At 32.2% G+C, this 20,521-nt stretch overlaps 1 long non-coding RNA gene across 1 annotated transcript in view; it reads left to right on the forward strand.

Annotated features, from left to right (window-relative positions):
* The first annotated feature begins 227 nt into the window (after window positions 1–227).
* The window catches only part of LOC143237539 (uncharacterized), a 307,489-nt gene continuing 287,195 nt past the window's right edge, over window positions 228–20,521 (forward strand). Inside the window, exon 1 of the long non-coding RNA XR_013020128.1 lies at window positions 228–613. This is a non-coding gene — a long non-coding RNA (uncharacterized LOC143237539). The remainder of the gene's footprint in view (window positions 614–20,521) is intronic.

Genomic DNA, 20,521 nt, shown 5'->3' on the forward strand with positions numbered 1-20,521 from the left:
ATTAGTCATACATAACTCTAGCCTAAAATCTGTCAGTGGAACCAACCATTAGGCCTACGTCCGATAAGGGAACGGCTACCTTGTTCCAAAACCATGAGCTTCGTCAACACCATATATCAAACATATTCACATTCAAACTTAGAACCAACAGTTGGTGTAAGTTTTCTTCTTTCTTTTTTTTTACGATATTCTGTCTCGACTTTACTGTGAACACAAGCGCTTTTCAGGTAACCTCCCTGCAACTGTTTGTCGTGAGTTATCGCACTGACCGTACTACCAACTGAAGCGTTGTCTGGGTTCAAAGGGTTGATGCTGTCTAGACGGCGGGTATTTGAATTCCCGACGTTGAACGCCCCGTTGTGACAGCCATTCCATCTGGTCATAGTAATGTCTGGTCAACATCTCGGACAATGAAATCATCTTTCGAAGAAAATCTGAACATATATAAGTCTGTTTCTTTCCACTTCTGAAAGCACTAGTTTCACTGTAGTGTCTCGGTGTAATGACTCTTCATTTGTTCCATCTGTGCAATCACGAGTACGTAGCCTGACTCCAAGCGACCACTGGTGTCGGCTCAGTGAGCGACTTCGCAAGTACATAGTACGAAAAACAGGTAGCACAAGTTTACACTTTCGTGTGTTTTTTTTGTTGTTGTTTTTTTTCTAATATGTACATATATATATATAGTGCACTAATTTTGAAAATTGTTAACATAAAACATCTATAAAGGGCAGTAGACAATTGAGGCTTAAAACTACGAGAAGCACATACTATGTTAGGCTTAGCATTTCCTGGTACCAACCTGTGGACGGTTTTGTGTTACAGCATTGTTTACTTTCAGTTGGTCCTTAAATTTTTTACGTAAGTTTTGCATCCGTTTTTTATGTTTTACTTTTATTAACTGTAATCCGTTGTCGTAGGCACAAGCTGTAACATTTTACAAGCCTGTAGATAGTCCTAAATAATGAAACTTTAGAACTAACAATAAACAATAAAATATATATTTCTTTGTAGTTCTGATTGAAATGCATCAGTCATTTTCAGTGTTAGTGCACGTAGAAAACCATCAAACTTTTATCGCACAGCACGTGGTCATTTTACACGTCAATTTCTATTAATACCGAGGTGATTTCGGTCATGTGACTTTTTAATAAGTACTGTGAAGCAGATTAGCAGAGCGTGCACCACTATGACAACAGAATTAATTGAAGTCTGACAGAGCAGGCAGACTCTACACTATTAATAAACTGATTTATAAAATCATTTCACTCTGAAAAAAAAGTAGAAAAATTGACCCAAGTTATTATTTTAGACTCACTATACAATTGAAGCCGGTGAACTGTTGTAGAATTTCACTTTATAACCCTTGTTTTTACTGTAAGGTAAGAAAAAAATTAAAACATGGGCGATCGTAACCATATTTTTTTATTTATTTGGTTTGTTTTAATTATCGTGAATTGGTAGTTATTCATACACTGATACAGTAAGAAAATGTGTGTATGTTGTTGTATATGTAATGTAGATATGTTGTATCTAGCAAAAACACAGTGCAATCATTAGTGAATATAGCTGTTTCATGAAATTATTTATAAGAAATCACCTATGGTAAATCACCTAGTAAATCTACTATAGTAAATCACCTGGTAAATCTACTATAGTAAATCACCTAGTAAATCTACTATAGTAAATCACCTATTGTAAATCACCTAGTAAATCTACTATAGTAAATCACCTATTGTAAATCACCCAGTAAATCTACTATAGTAAATCACCCAGTAAATCTACTATAGTAAATCACCTATATGGTAAATCACCTAGTAAACCACCTAGTAAATCTAGTAAAACTATAGTAAATCACCTATAGTAAATCTGCTATAGTAAATCACCTATAGTAAATCTGCTATAGTAAATCACCTAGTAAATCTGCTATAGTAATCACCTATAGTAAATCTACTATAGTAAATCACCTAGTAAACCACCACCTAGTAGTAAATCACCTAAATCACCTATGGTAAATCTACTAAGTAAATCACCTAGTAAATCTACTATAGTAAAGTCACTAGTAAATCTGCTATAGTAAATCACCTAGTAAATCTACTATGGTAAATCTGCTGCAGTAAATCTGCTGCAGTAAATCACCTATAGTAAATCACCTAGTAAATCTGCTATGGTAAATCACCTGTTGTAAATCACCTAGTAAATCTACTATAGTAAATCACCTAGTAAATCTGCTATAGTAAATCACCTATAATAAATCACCTGTAAATCATTTGGTAAATCTACTAGTAAATCACCAATAGTAAATCACCTATAATAAATCACCTAGTAAATCTATTATAGTAAATCACCTAGTAAATCTAATACAGTAAATCACCTAGTAATCTACTAGTAAATCACCTAGTAAATCTACTATAGTAAATCACCTTGTAAATCTACTAGTAAATCTACTATAGTAAATCTACTAGTAAATCTACTATAGTAAATCACCCAGTAAATCTACTATAGTAAATCACCCAGTAAATCTACTATATATCGCCCTCACTGGAAAGTAACAGTCATGAATCAACATACTGAAATAGGTTAGATCATATCCAACATATTGGTAGAATTTTTATTATAAAAAACACCCAAATTATATTTAAACAGTTTATCTTTATGATAACCCTAGCATAAAGTATTTATCACGTTCCAGAATTCAAAGTATGGTGTAAAGTATTTATTTCACTTCAGTTTAAATAGCATTATGTACAAACTAGATTTACTGTTTTCTACCACGCGTGGGTACAGAATGCTTATATTATATTATATTATGTTATATTATATTTTACAACGAAAGTTTACAAAAATCTATCAGTTTACTTAAATGATTATTTTAACCATTAATTATCGAAACATGGACCAAGAAGCTCCCAGTTAATACATACAGTATTCCTGGGATACCATTATTAACATCAAATTACCTTTAAGTAAGAATAAGTTGTGAAAATTCTGTAAACAATATTTTCCCTAATTTTCAAATGTACTCTGTGTTAACCACTTCTGTTACTCTAACGTACACTTAATCAAGAAATTTTATAATTTGTGTATATGTATCTCGGTTTACACTGTTAACAAGATTGAAAATTTACATAACAATCTTTCACACCAACACAGACTTGTGTGTAGCATAATACAATAATGTTTTATGGGATTAAAACCACAATTTATATGGTTTCTACTAACATAAATGGCACGTAGTTTTCAATAAAAATTGTTTGTTTGAAAGTACTGTTGCGTTGTAAAGTCTCGTTTTATCATACGTTTGTAGATTGTATATAATTCAATACAAAGATTATGAATCAGCTAACACTAAAGTGTTACGTTTTGTTAGCCCATATTCACTGTGTTGTTTTTAACTAGGGCTGAGGTTTCGTATCCATTAAAACATCAGCCTTTGTATCTGTTGTTTTTAATACGGGATATCTTGAACTTCTCCAAGTCTTGAGTTCAATTACCATTTTATCCAAACACTTAGTAACATCCTCATTGTTATACATTACAGTTGGCTTTAGTCAGTAGTTCCAACCTTATTCGCCCATAGAATATTAACACATATTTAGTGCCTATTTTTATAGCTACGTGTGTTGTGCAGATTGTTGCTTTGTGATGTAAGCGACTTGTTAAAACTTTATATACATTACGTGTGTTTTGCAGATTGTTGCTTTGTGATGTAAGCGACTTGTTAAAACTTTATATACATTACGTGTGTTGTGCAGATTGTTGCTTTGTGATGTAAGCGACTTGTTAAAACTTTATATACATTACGTATGTTATGCAGATTGTTGCTTTGTGATGTAAGCGACTTGTTAAAACTTTATATACATTAGTAAGTTTGCAGAAGAATTAAGTTAAGATGATATATTCAGGTTATATGACATCGTCATATATACTAGTTGTAATTTCCTTAACAGCTACGGCTGATGTGTAATAAAAAATACCGAAGCTAGAAAGGGCCATTTCAAGGTAAAATGTATTATCTTTGTTAAGTTTCATGTATTACTAGTGTTTGTTCAGGACAGAGTTAAACATAGTGTCAAAGTTTTTTACCTCGTGCAATACAGGTGCTCATATGAAGCACGTCTGAAAATATCAACTATAAAAATACCTGGTAAACTTGGTTTCCTTCTCACGAGATGCACCCCGGCTCTGTCATGGTTTCCTTTTCACGAGATGCACCCCGGCTCTGTCAATGTTTTGATACATAAGTCATTGGCATGAACAACGTTCAGTTGACGCTTAGTTTTGACTAACCCTTTACATGTTTTAGCCCTACTGCTACAGTTTCTTAGTGCGTTAAACAATTTCAACAATCGTAATTATTTATGTAAACTATTGTTACTACTATAGAAAGTGTTCGTTTCTCATCACATGTATTACATACAATGAAAGTTTAGAATACCAACCGTTCTAGAGTACGTGCCATAATTACTAAATAATAACGGAATCAGTACTCATGGTTACAGCTGTTTCCCCTAGAGGAACTAATATACATCTGATAAGCTTGTCATTATTACGTATATTTAAATTGTTTATACAACAGGTATTTCCGTTTAATCTGTGTTAATTTATGATGTATTAACATTTAACATATTACTCTGTATAATGCAAAAAATACTGTGCTTTTGTGTTTATGTGACATAAACTTTCAAACTGCTTGCTTGTTGTAAAGTCCAAATATACTAACGTTTCCATGATTCAAAATAATACGTCACCACAATACCACTAATTATTATTATTTAGCGGACAGTGTGTTTAAAAATCAGTTCTTTTGTTTGTTCAAATAATGCTCTTTAATACTAATGTAGACTTTCGAACTTAACATACTTTTAATGTTATTTGAAACTGAATTAGAGTAAAACAAAAGTAAGACTAACTGATTATTATATGCGACAGTGTTTCAAAGAATAAAAACATTAAATAAGGTTATTGGATGCAATAATTATTTACTTTAAAGATTATAAAAATATTAGCTTTTAACACTAGATGCAATAATTATCTGGTTTCAGGGTTATAAAAATATTCGCTTTTAATACTGGATGTAATAATTATATAGTTTCAAGGTTATAAAAGTATTAGCTTTTAGTACTGGATGTAATAATTATCAAGTTTTAGTGTTATAAAGTATTAGCTTTAGTACTGGATGTAATAATTATATAGTTTCAAGGTTATAAAAGTATTAGCTTTTAGTACTGGATGTAATAATTATCAAGTTTCAGTGTTATAAAAGTATTAACTTTTAGTACTGGATGTAATAATTATATAGTTTTAGTGTTATAAAAGTATTAACTTTTAGTACTGGATGTAATAATTATCTAGTTTCAATGTTATAAAAGTTTTAACTTTTAGTACTGGATGTAATAATTATATAGTTTTAGTGTTATAAAAGTATTAACTTTTAGTACTGGATGTAATAATTATCTAGTTTCAGTGTTATAAAAGTATTAACTTTTAGTACTGGATGTAATAATTATATAGTTTCAGTGTTATAAAAGTATTTGCTTTTAGTACTGGATGTAATAATTATATACTTTCAAGGTTATAAAAATATTAGCTTTTAATACTCGATGCAACAGTTACCTGCTTTAAGAAGTTATAATTACTAAATTTTATAATTGGATGGGTTAACATTATGAACGTTATTTCTGAGTACAAGATAGTTCGTCATCTGTGTTTTACTTTTACGTACTGTGTGTCCATCGACTAACAGTTTTGTTAACAGTATTTGATATATGTTTTGGCCTTACGATCACAGAAATAATTGTGTAATCGTAAAACGGTATCATTTTAATTATTACTAGAATTTATTACTTCAGTCATACTGTTTTTTTACAGCATCTCTGAGAATGAAGTATATGCTATTTAATATCGTAATGTAATCAAATGTCGTCTTTATGCCTCGCGTGCGTTATTACCACTCTTATATAGGCTGTGCAATATTAAGGTATATAGATATACATGCTGTTACAAGGCATGTCTGATCATTTCATGAAATTGTAGATCTTACTTTAACATGTTGATTTTAACAAGGTTTGTTCTACAGGTGTGAAATGTGCTCCAATTCAACAAGTTATATCCTTTACGAAAATGTGTCATAAATTTAAGGAGTCTTGTGTATTCATTTCAAATCAACTGTTTAATGTAATAAGTTATGTGGTTTGATGTGTATTAAACTACACCATCCAGAAGTTTAATATAGTCAAATCAACTGTTTAATGTAATAAGTTATGTGCTTTAATAAGTATTGAACTGCACCAGTCAGAAGTTTAGAACCTTTAAACCAACTTTGGACATTATAACAAAGTGAACTATCTTTATGGTGAAAAATATTTGGTTTTGTAACATGTAGGATAAGATATGTTAGGTTTATTTCTTTATACATGGTAATATAGATACGCTTTATAAATACAGAGATTTCAAATGTCTATTTCTGGTGTACAAAAAGGAAATTATTAAAGTGAATTTATAATGAAATGTTTTGTTGTTGTTTTTTTTAGAAAATTTAGTACAACCTGCATTTGTCAGTATCAAAATTTATCTATATACCATATATTTGTTATCACGTTTAACAGAGACTTTTTAGAAGCTTAACACTGGTGCTAAGTACAATGTTAGAGGACATAAACCAATAACACTTAAAAGCGACCACTTATTTGTTCGGTAACATGCAAATTAAACGTGAAAATTGGTTGTCTAATGCATTATTATAGAGGGCTACAAATGGAAAGATGTAGTACTTATACCTTGCTTTCTCTCTGTTACTACGCTTGGATGTTTCATTAAATGTTCTTATTATCAGGTCAATTACATATACATAGAAAATGCATCTTTAAAAACAATGAGAAACGATATGTATACATTTGTGTGATAGTCAGCTAGTGTACTTTAATTAAAGGTGTTCGTTATTCAAAAGAAAAAGTTTTAAAATGGTATTTCTACTTTGTTTGATATTTTAAATGTGGAAAAACAAGCTGCTAAAATAACAGGGAAAGCAATTTCTATAAGAAATATTAAAGCTTGATAAATAATTACAAGAGTTTTTCATAAAAACGGATAAGTTGTGTGTACTAATGAATGCAAAGATGGTGGTTAGGACATGAGTCGAACGTTGAGGAAAACACTATTATAAGCGAAGTCTGAAACGAAGGTTTTCAAGATACTTTACTACGAATGAAGAATACACTGTTATCAGCGATGTCTGGACGTTTAGGAACACATTCTGTTATTAGCGATGTTGAAACAGGGTATATCAAAATATTTTAGAATGAATGAAGCAAAACCCATATTATGTTTGTGAGCATGAAGATTACAAAATATCGAGAATACGTTAGTGGTGTAATAACACACCTACACAGTGAAGTTAGAATATCCACTCATAAATTTATCTGATACAATCACAATTTTAATTGTGTTAGAAAATGAACAACGATATCGTGATAATATTATAACACAAATAATACTATGAACTGGTAATGAAATACTAATATATATTAATCACAGTTTAGGATAAATGAATTGTTTGTTTGGATTGTAAAGAAAAGCCACATTATCCACCACGGAAAATCGAAACGTGGATTTAATTTTTATCATTTTATTTTCAAACTTTTACCTAAAATAGCACCTTGAATATATTTTATGTGTACGAATGTATACATTGTTTTCAAACATCTTTAATATTGAAGTAAGTATATACCGATACTTTTTGAATCATCGTGCGAAACATAATGTTCTTCGTCCTATCGTTTCGTTTTCCCTCTTTAAGTTCCGTCACAGATTACAGATACTTTCAGTGGAAGAGTTCTGTGCCATTGTTTAACTTAAAGTTGTTTTATATTCAACAAAATCTGACTTTTTAATGTAAGTAACCATCATTTCAACCATAAGCCTAACTGATGAAGCCTATAGTTGTTTATTACTATAGGCCTAACTGTTACAAATTAGTTATTTATTACTATAGGCCTAACTGATACAGCTTAGTTGTTTATTACTATAGGCTTAACTGATGCATATTAGTTGCTTATTATTATGGGCCTAACTGATGCAAATTAGTTCTTTATTACGACAGGCCCAACTGATTTCGATTAATTCTTTGTTTGAGTTATAGGCCTAACTAATACAGATTAGTTCTGTATTCCTTTCACATACACAAATATATGAGCACATGCTTATGTAATAATTGTGAACGCAGTTAATAATTGTTTGTTTTGAATATTAACAACAAATTATAGCAAGAACCTTTTTTATTTCAATCTTTTCTGCCGGTTATGTGACTAATTTGAGAAATATTCAGTCCTTCAAGAACGGAATGTTTATTTTCTTTGCTACGTCAAGCAGATGATTTCCTTTCTCGTAGTTAAAAAAAAAAAAAGAAGTTTTATTATAGAATCATGCAGTGTTTCGTGATATTGGATTAGATGCTATTAGAAACAACACGATCTGTTTTGGTTTTTTTCGTGAAATGTTTGGTACATGGAGCACTTATTTTTGCTTTCGAACATTCTGTACGAACAGTAGAACTTGTTGTGAAAACGTTAGGTGCATGTACCACCGTGTTTATGTAGTAAAACTCGAATAGATAATTTTTATTATAAGCATTTTTATCAAACTACAGTGAACTTTATATCATCTACATACACTCTTCCGATAATAATAACCCTGAACACTGTTACCGACAAGAAACATAATCATTACAAAGGTTTCACGTGAGAAGAAGGAGAAAAAAAAAAAGCCAATTTTTGACAAAAAGAAAATTTTATGTCAAGAGCCGTCCACGCTATAGTGACATTAGCTTATAAGGAAAGCTGAAAAGTGTTTAGTTTGATATCATACAGTTCAATTTTCGAATACGAGTCATAGTTTTTTTGGTATTATTAAGACTTGTATTTTGGTGTTGTTTCTTTCGTTGGTTCGAAGCAAGATATTACAATAATTGTATTATTGTACATGGTGCGTGCATAATTTATTTATGATATTCAATTTTGCCAAAGAGTGTTTGCTCGCTAGATAGACGTGTACTTCTGTAATTATTTTCTTAAAGCGCTAAACTTGGGATCTTACAACAACACATATGTTAAGAAGCCATAAACAATCAGTTCAAGGGTCTCATACAGAAAGGTAGACCGAGTCGTCATTTATTTTACTAAATCTTTCATCTGAGGAACACAAAATGCATCTCAGAAAACGAGCACAAAGACACCCTCGTTGTTCTCAGTGTACATTTCGTCAAGATAACACTTTACGTTCTTTCTTGTGTAAACAAAATAGAAAATCATAATTTATGTGGCAAAACTAAAATAAATAATAAATTGTTTAATGAATCACTTTGATTAATATAATTATATTTATAGTTATAAATCTTTAAAATCTCAAAAAAATATATCCATTTACAATTAAGCATATTTGTACATAGTATTGCTTGTTCAAAATATTAATATATTTCCCGTTTCATGGGGTTAAAATCATTTATTTAAACTGTGTCGCTCCGCAGTGGTAAATTGGTGGGCTTATGAAGCTAAAAACCAGGTTTCTATACTACTGGTGAGCAAAGCATAGATAGCCCATTCTGTAGATTTGTGCTTAATTACAAACAAACAAACCACAAGGTGACGGCATCTCTTGACTGACTGCTTTCCTTCAAGGCTAACATTTTCAAGATGAGAAAGGAATAATATAGAAAACCTTCATCACAGCTTTCGCGCAGTTCCACAAACAACAGTGTCTTTAGTATTAAGGATATTATGATAAGTGTTATGTTATTTCTTATTCTTTTTGTCCTTCGACGGTTAGTAGTAAATATTTGGATTTACAACCCTAAAATTCTGGGTTCGATTCCTTCCCCGCGGAGAATAGAATGCAGATAGTCCTTTTTCTAGCTTTGCACTAAAAACCCATAATTACCCACTGGCCTTATGTTTGTCTGCGAAATGTTCCTTGGAATGATTTAAATCGAATAATAAAACCATATGAAAACTATAGTATGTTATTGAATTTTTCCTAAGGTTGTTCACGTTATTGTAAGTGTTTCGTTCCATTGGTTTCTCATGTTACCTTTCAAAGTAAATTTTTTTTCCGTTATTAAGTATTTCTGGAAACTAGATAAATCTGACAAACATTACTATAGCTTTGTAGCAAAAAAAAGATTTCATTAGACCGCTCATAAATGTCTCGGCAAACCATAACGCAGTTTTATGTGAAATAAATTCAAAATTAATATTGTTTTAGCTAAATTCATAGAGATTTGTTCTTGTACAGAGTAAGGCCTCTAAACCTTGGGCTATTGCTTAATAAACACGAATCAATTTCTTAGAAAATTTTGTTCTAGCTTACGCAGATTAGGCTAGACTCGAGAGTTACAAAACTACGTATTGTTTTCCCAAATAAAAAAGGGTAAGGAATATTATTATGAAATTTCTAAAAGAAGTTTTCAAAATAACCACACCACCATACTTGTAATATATAGCATCCTCTGAGAAAACAGCTGAGTTTCATTCAAAAAGTAGAGATTCTATTCCAAATCAAAAGAGGCTGAACATAAGATAAAAATTCGTTATTAAATTTAATAAAGAAAGGACCTGAGCTATCAACTATTGTTTAACACCAGATCTAACCTGCTAGATGTGGTTTAACACGAGATCTAATTTCTTAAGTCTTGTTTAATACAGGAATTTTGGCATTTTTGGAAAGGTTTGGTGTGACTGGTTGAAGTTGGCATTTTTTACAAAGGTTTGGTATGGCCAGTTGCAGTTGGTATTTTGTAGAAAGGTTTGATATGATTGGTTCTAGTTGGTAGTTTTTACAAAGTTTGGTATGACCAATTGCAGTTGGTTTTTTCTAAAGATTTGGTATGATCAGTTGTAGTTAGTATTTTTATAAATGTTTGGAATGACTGGTTTTAATTGGTATTTTTAGAAAGGTTTGGTATGACCAGTTGCAGTTGATATTTTTTATAAAGGTTTGGTACGATTGGTTCTAGTTGGTATTTTTTGGAAAAGTTTGGCATGGCCGGTTGCAGTCTACATTCAAACGTCTAAGACATAACCTTAGATACTCCAAATCTCCTGTTATTTTTCAAGAGTTTACCTATATTGTTACCAGTTCTAACTAATTCTAGGTAGAAACTATCTACCAATAACGTCAGAGTCTTCACAGAGGCACATTTTCACATAAAACTCAGCGTCACGTGGTGTCACTCTATTCTTATGTTAAATTAATTCAACACTATTATAACAGTTACAGAATACTTAAACTGTATATGTATATATAAACACACACCTATTTACACACTATTTCATAATTTTCGCGCAAATTTAATTTGTACTGTTAGACTGAAAGAAGGGCAACTAGTCAATAGCACCCACCGTAATCTTTTGGGCTATTTTTATCTGATTAAATTGTGGTACTTGACTGTCATTTTATAGCTTATGGCTCCAAAGTATATAGTGCTTTTCTATGAGAACGGGACACGAATCAAAAATTCTAGTGTTCATACTCCATGAATGGTAATACCGCAAGCCGCACTCGGCTCCCAGTGGAATAGTTCCTGATTAAGATATTATAATGAATAAAACATTATTCTGTTCGTAAAAGATAACTGCTGCTTCTATAGATCTCTAAGTCACATGGTGAGTAAGCGGTGATGTTTTAGACTCAAAACGTTAAAATATGGAGTTTGATTCCCTACAAAATACAGATGGCTCACTTGTAGCTTTGCCCTAATAAAATAACAACAATAAAGCTCAAGAGAACTTTCACGCCATCTATAATTAAAATTTAAATGCATCACCCCATCCACAGTAAAATACAGTTGACGTGCGAATAAAAGAAAAGAAAATCATTAAGTTTATTATTCGAAGTTATCAAAATACCATTAAATGTTATGGCTTGAAGTACAGGTTTGTGATTCAGTAAATACATCTGAAACGATTTGAAAGAGATCACTAGTATTTGTTTTGGCATTGCCAAGTGGTTACGAGTGCTTGACTCGCAGTTTGAGGGTCGCGAGTTCCAGTCCACGTCCTTTTAGCCGTGGGGACGTTATAATGTTACATTCAACCCCACTATTTGTTTGTAAAAGAGTATACCAAAAGTTGGCAGTGGGTAATGATTACTAACTGCCTTCCCTCTAGTCTTACACTACTAAATTAGGGACGGCAAGTGCAAATAGCCCTCGTGTAGCTTTACGCGAAATTCAAAACAAAACAAACCACTAGTGTCTACTTAACCCTAACATGTTTGACTGTTGTACAATTATCGACACGTTAGGGTTAGATCTTATTTTTCACACGTAGAAAATGAACATTTACAGAACCCTGGGATAATGAAAATCTTACCATAGGATTAATACTGATGATATCACCATACAGTTGATACTGATGATATCACCATAGAGTTGATATTGATGATATCACTATATAGTTGATATTGATGATATCACCATAGAGTTGATACTGATGATATCACTATAGAGTTGATATTGATGATATCACTATATAGTTGATATTGATGATATCACCATAGAGTTGATACTGATGATATCACTATAGAGTTGATATTGATGATATCACTATATAGTTGATATTGATGATATCACCATAGAGTTGATACTGATGATATCACTATAGAGTTGATATTGAAGATATTACTATAGAGTTGATACTGATGATATCACTATAGAGTTGATACTGATGATATCACTATAGAGTTGATATTGAAGATATTACTATAGAGTTGATACTGATGATATCACTATAGAGTTGATACTAATATCACCACAAAGTTGATATTGAAGATACATTTTTTTTAACACAAAACTGAACAAATCGTCAGTGTTTGCAACATTTTCTATGTTCAAGATGTACATCTGTAGAGTTCTGTTAGTCAGACACATAAAGTATGGTGTGGACTTCAGACGATACCACTGGTTTCGAAGGTGATCGTATTCACATCTCAAAACATTCGTATGCATGGTTAAGTACGTATGACATATATGACATATATGTAACAAAATGTTCATTTTGTTTTTTAGGAATAGTATAATTAGAGTATAGTTATGAAACATCTAGCTTAATTTTTACGTATAACAACGTTTAATAATGAGCTAATACAAGTCACAAAACATTTTTAAATAAAGTAAATATCACTTAACTCTTATAGTATATCTAGACAATTATTAAGAAAGAAAAGTTTTATAAACAGGGTACATCAAAAGCAAGAATATAGTGGACTTTACCTAACATATCCAAACCTTAGGTGAAATACAGAGAGAGAGAGAAGAAAGAAAAACAAACCACAAAACAAACATCCAACGTCCTGGTACAAACTATACGGTGGGTCATTATGTAATGTGCTCCGATATTTTCAGGCATTGATGGAAATAACACCCACATTTTGTTGGGGTACACCGTTTACATATACACACACACACACATATATATATATATATTGAAACTTAGTTAAGACTTCCGCCGATACGTTATAAATTTGTATAAATTTTATTTTGATTAAAATTGTATAAAATATCTCGGAGTTACATATTAAAAAATGTTACAAAGACCATTCACTCCGCCTCAGAAACCGCCAGAAAAATACTTCATTGCGCATGCGTGCATAAAATTACATATATTACTTAAGTGGTTTCCTTGAACGGGTACTTACCTTTATCACGGTGGAAGTGGATTAGAAAAAATAAAATAAACAAATAAAGATAAAATACTAAAGAACCCCGTGTTTACTCTGACGGATTGAACTGAATTCTATGCAAACCAGTTGTAATTCAAAAAGCACTGTTTATTATTACTAGTACAAAAATGACTTTATAAAGCTGCTATAAGGGTTTTTGTTGTTTTTTAGAGTTTGCAAAGAAATCGCATCACTCGACTAGATATTTATCTTATGTTTAGCATTATACCAGGTTTTACATCCACGTGTTAATATAACGCTTTGTATTTTCAAGACGGCTGATATTATTGTGTATGTGTTTTTTTCTTATAGCAAAGCTATATCGGATTACCTGCTCAGCCCACCGAGGGGAATCGAACCCTGATTTTAGCGTTGTAAATCCGGAGACTTACCGCTATAGTAGCAGGAGCCTGGCTGTTATGGGTATTAAAATAAAGTACAGAACAACGTTTCGACTTTCCTAGGTCGACTTCGAGTTAACAAAGAAAGTTTCCGACTGATTGTTGCTGGGCGCATGTCTTAGGGACGAGACTGTAGGGGGCGTTGTTAATCTGTGGATGACCTAAGAAGGTCGAAACACTGTTCTGTTCTTCATGTTAATTAAAGTTTTGATATCTATACCACTCGTCTTGATAATACATTTTTTCTTCAAGTGGGTTTCTCGTCATTATCAATATGACGTGAGGTCATATGATACTCCTTTTGACATTCAAGAACAACTTGGCTTCCATTGTTAAATTACTTTATATATTCAAGCCCAAATAAGTTTCATTGTCGTAACATTAAACCACTCTCTATATTCAATCTCAAATAAGTTCCAGTGTCGTGATCTTATATAATAATCTCAAGTCCAGACTTTCTATTGCTATGCATACAGTTCTCTCTATAATCTGTCAACATGATATTTTCATCGGTAAATTTTGTGGTTGTCATAATAGTGCTAAGTGTTGTTACATCATCGTCTAACTTCAGGCATGCTTGGTTAACTCGATTGTTAGCCACGTGACATTGTTATTTGCAGTGATATGAACAGGTTGTAATTACGGTAAACCTTTCTACTTTTTGTGTATTTCAAGTGCTTTACTACGTATTATAGCTTAACAGTAGTTTCCAACCGTTGGGGTTCCAATCCCTTGACATATTTCTTCTAGACGAGTTTCAAAAATAAAATAAATGCAGTGTTTCTCGTTTTTTACCTCATGTTAAGCCTAGATATACGTGGAAAGTAGCAATCAGCTGCCTGATGTGTACAGAACATGAAGTTTATTACCGCTTTTCTTGTGCACCAGGTTATTATAGAATGCTGAAAAATTACTTCTCAATTTTGTAAAAAACATTAAATTTCTAAGTGTTGTTATTTGTGTATTCTCTTCGTTAATCGCATTTTTTCGGACATACACACGTGTATATATCATAGGCGAAGGAAACTTGAGGATAGGGGAATATGGCCGCTTCATTTTTTATGTCACAAAAACGTAGCAACGAGTGTAATTGACAGTTACTAAGTGTTAAAGACATGAATACCTCTGTACTCATCACCAAACATATGTACCTGTGTACACATGAATTGAAACATCAACAAACATTTATACCTGTATCCACATGGCATGGAGTAGCTTTTCTAATGATGGCGGTTCTTTTGTTTGTGATGTTACAATTTTTCTTTATAGGGTCGTCGTCCCTCAGTTTTGGGAAAAAAAGCGAACAGACAGTTGCTTCCTTTGCTTCAGGCCTAGAAGCAGACACTACTAAACATTTATATCTGGGTTCATATAGCTGAGACGCGTCCTTTTGTGATAAGCAAGAAGCTATTGTATCTGTTGTTAGTAATGTTGCTTTTGACGACATGGTCAGACATAACATGGTCACCTGCGAAATATGCATAGGTTTATCGATTGTTAGAATTAGTAAGTAAATGTTGGCTTGTACATCAGTGCCATTCTCCATCACACTCAGACATTCATCCTATCCAAATGTATGAACACAACGATTCTTAAAAATACAAATGTTTTGGGACTTTCCAAGTTAGAAATTACTTATACTTGTGAATATAATTTCTCCCTGTAAGCTCTTATTTTATAATTGTAGAAGCTAGGATATGATAACTCGGACAACCATCTGATTGATTGTTTGGAATTAAGCAGAAAGCTACACGATGGACAAGAGAGATGACCTTCCCACGAGCACGTTAGAATTAGTATTTGTCGATATGTTGGTCTTTTGTTATGGCTGTTAACAATACTTGTTAAAGTTCAGAAAAAGGCTTTCCGTTTAAATTCGCCTGATATCAAATTAAACTGTTATTTTTTTATACACGTGTATTGGAAAGTAAAACGCATTGGTACTGTCGGGTATACACTTTAGTGTTGGTTTCCAATGAACCCAAAGGATGCATCTTCAACAGAGATTTATTTGTTGTCCCTCTCAAGATATAAGGGAGGAAAATTCGATATCGCTTACTTGAAGTATGCAACAATTGTTTTTGGGTATCAGTGGTGGATTTAAGGATGTGTGGGCCTAGGGACTAATAATATTTGTGGGCTTTACGTCCCACGTAATTTTACATAGAATAAAATTATCAATGGGCTCCCATTAATACCATTGGCCCTGGGGCGGAGCCTCTTCTAGCCCCTACCTAAATATGCCACTGGTGGGTATAAAATACCAATGAATAGAATTAGAATTCTTAACGAACGTTTCGCCATTGTACTTCATCAGAGCTAATAAACAGTTCTTACACCACTAGCCCTTATGAATATGCAATGGCGAAACGTTGACTGAAATAAAAAAGTTTATTATATTTGGGATTGGAAATAACAATTTTACTAATAAAGCAGACAACAACGTTTGACCTTCTTAGGTCAGTGTTCAGGTTAACAAATATTTTTATTTCAAGTGGGTTTCTCGTTATCACGATAAATGTTTATTATAGTTACTACTTTCTATACAGTAAGTGAAGTTTCGTTTTTTCCTAACTTTATTGCTAAGATCTATAAAACACTAAATCGTTTGAAGCTGTGTAACACCACCATGATATTTTAATTTATTATTGATACAGTTAACTCGTTATCGTTACGAAGTTGTTTAAATATCACGTGTTGTAATTTACAAAACAGGATAAATCACGTTTTCTTAAACCCGAAGTCCAACTTTTACTATAAAAAACACACAAATTATACATGTTGTATTATTATTTATAAATGTTGTTAATTCGACGAACAATATGATTTATGAATGTTTTGCTTACGTTTTACACGCATGAAAGAGAGGATGACGGGTAATTTGTTTTTTCAAGAACAGTACCTTGCCTTTAAGACTTTGATGTGTCAGAACAAAAACAGCAGTAATACAGCAAAAAGAACGTTGTATTTTGTGTATTTTATACGAAATCTATAAAAGTTATTATCCAGAAATGATCGTAATTTGTTTTAGCTTGTGAATATTAATTACTTCGTTAAAGTAATGTGATATATAATAACTACTTAGCCTTAATGCACAATTAGGGGTTTGATAGTTACAAACCTTGTATTAAACGTAAAAAAATACAAATGAATATTAAATAATTGCTTCTTCATGTTGTTGCTAAAGTACTTACACAACAGTTAATGATAATTTACCATACACTAATTGTTGACATTATGTCCACTTCGTTCTGTGGTTTTATTCTTTACAATATGCTGCAGTATCTGTGTGTGTCTAATTTTCTTCTGTCGACCTACACAGTCAAATTATTCAAACAAAGATAATGAACTTCGGGGACAAAAATAAATAATATATTCTTACATCATTCATTTTTCTGACACTGTATCCAAGTTATTTTTAATAGAGATATAACGTTAATGGTGTACATGAAATTGGGAGGTAAAACCGAAATACAAACACACATGTAAATATTACACGAGAGAAAAGTACCAAGCTAGACTTCCTGAAAAATTAGATTATTTTTTGGATAAAAGTAAAACATCAAACGTACGAAACGTTCGATTGTTTCGAAGTCAGAACTTCCTAACCAAACATACAGAAGTAATGTAAACATATTAATTCAACTGACAGTTTAACTTCATATTTGCTCTTCAAGATTACCATTGCTTGGAGAACCCGAGTTTTCACTGGCACATACAATCGATTCTCTCTTAAAATCATGAGCTATATCTAGAATCAGAAAATAAGTATATATATATATATATATATACTTTAAAACATCCACACAGATGTCATTGTGTAAGATGTAAATATACACACAGATCATGTGTATATGGTGTAAATAAGCACAGAGCTGTCAGTGTTTAAGATGTAAACATGCACACAGCTGTTAGTGTGTAAGGTGTAAACAATCACACAGTGCGTAAGATGTACATAACACACACATATTTTCAATGTGTTGGGCGTAAAAAATGTTTGTTTTTGTGTGAAGTGTAATTCGGGGCTGGTGATTCTAGGTCAGGCTTCTACTCCGTTAATCTCCAAACGGTTTATGGTTAGAATACTTTGAAGCTGGCATGTCCTGCCCTGGTGATTAAAGCGCTTCATTCGAAATCTATGATATATATACTATTTATTATATCCTGTCCAAATGATTATCCCTTGACGTCACATGTTTTTCTGCTCTGTATACAGACAATCTCGTTTAAAGGGGGTTAATGTGTAAATCTGTAAGTTATTATTAACAGTAATAGACTTGGTAACAGAGGGTTGATGTGTAAGTTTGTAAGTTATTATTAACAGTAATAGACTTGGTAACAGAGGGCTGATGTGTAAGTTTGTAAGTTATTATTAACAGTAATAGACTTGGTAACAGAGGGCTGATGTGTAAGTTTGTAAGTTATTAACAGTAATAGACTTGGTAACAGAGGGCTGATGTGTAAGTTTGTAAGTTATTGTTAACAGTAATAAACTTGGTAACAGAGGGTTGATGTGTAAGTTTGTAAGTTATTGTTAACAGTAATAGACTTGGTAACAGAGGGCTGATGTGTAAGTTTGTAAGTTATAATTAACAGTGATAGACTTGATTACTGATGGTTGATTGTAAGTCTGTAAGTTATTGTTAACAGTAATAAAGTTTATAATAAATGGTTGATGTGTAAATATGTAAGTTATTATTAATAGTACTAGACACGATAGCAGGTTTGATGTGTAAGTCTGTAAGTTGTTGTTAACAGTACTAGACATGATAGCAGAAGTTTGATGTGTAAGTCTGTAAGTTGTTGTTAACAGTACTAGACATGATAGCAGAGGTTTGATGTGTAGGTCTGTAAGTTGTTGTTAACAGTACTAGACTTATAGCAGGTTTGATGTGTAAGTCTGTAAGTTGTTGTTAACAGTACTAGACATGATAGCAGGTTTGATATGTAAATCTGTAAGTTGTTGTTAACAGTACTAGACATGATAGCAGGTTTGATATGTAAGTCTGTAAGTTGTTGTTAACAGTACTAGATATGATAGCAGAGGTTTGATGTGTAAGTCTGTAAGTTTTTGTTAACAGTACTAGACATGATAGCAGGTTTGATGTGTAAGTCTGTAAGTTGTTGTTAACAGTACTAGACATGATAGCAGGTTTGATGTGTAAGTCTGTAAGTTGTTGTTAACAGTACTAGACATGATAGCAGGTTTGATGTGTAAGTCTGTAAGTTGTTGTTAACAGTACTAGACATGATAGCAGAGGTTTGATGTGTAAGTCTGTAAGTTGTTGTTAACAGTACTAGACATGATAGTAGGTTTGATATGTAAGTCTGTAAGTTGTTGTTAACAGTACTAGACATGATAGCAGAGGTTTGATATGTAAGTCTGTAAGTTGTTGTTAACAGTACTAGACATGATAGCAGAGGTTTGATGTGTAAGTCTGTAAGTTGTTGTTAACAGTACTAGACATGATAGCAGAGGTTTGATGTGTAAGTCTGTAAGTTGTTGTTAACAGTACTAGACATGATAGCAGGTTTGATGTGTAAGTCTGTAAGTTGTTGTTAACAGTACTAGACATGATAGCAGGTTTGATGTGTAAGTCTGTAAGTTGTTGTTAACAGTACTAGACATGATAGCAGGTTTGATGTGTAAGTCTGTAAGTTGTTGTTAACAGTACTAGACATGATAGCAGGTTTGATGTGTAAGTCTGTAAGTTATTGTTAACTGTAATATACTTTATAACAGATGGTTAACGTGTAGGTCTGTACGTTATTGTGCTACGATATGAGCTCAAACAGTAGTGAGAATGGATCAAAAATGATCTATTTTAAAGAATGGATGTTATATTGTGATGAAGACGTTTCGGTATTGCACGTTCGCTTACGAAGAACAGAGCTAAATAGTAGACAAAATATGAAACTATATTACCATTATTTAGAGTTGTAAGAATTAGCAAAAGCTGTTGCTAATGTTTAAATATATATTATGTCTGACTGGAATCAGTGTGTTTTATTCATCTTAAAAACTCGTAGCTTTGTGTATTAAAATTGTGCAAAATGTTCTAAAAATAAACACACAGGTATAAGTATGCAACTTATAGAAACACAATTTGCGCAGTACTGTCTTAAAAAGGCCGAGCATGGTCTATTGTTACCGTTAGTATGGATTCGTTTGGTTCATGGTTAGCGTCTCTGTTGCGCTCTGCACTTTGTGGCTATAGTTACGTTATAAGAGTGGCGGTCAAATCTCTCTTTTCGATTAAAGCAGACTAAAGGTTGGCGGTGGATGCTGTTGGACGGTTTTCTTCCCTCAGATCTATCAGTTCAAAATTAAAAACGGCTACTGCAGATAGCCATTGTGTACCACTGTGCAAATATATGCCAAAGAAACAAAAATCTAGTAGTAGATA

The sequence above is a fragment of the Tachypleus tridentatus genome, chromosome 2, assembly GCF_004210375.1.
Source record: "Tachypleus tridentatus isolate NWPU-2018 chromosome 2, ASM421037v1, whole genome shotgun sequence".
Taxonomy (NCBI): domain Eukaryota; kingdom Metazoa; phylum Arthropoda; class Merostomata; order Xiphosura; family Limulidae; genus Tachypleus; species Tachypleus tridentatus.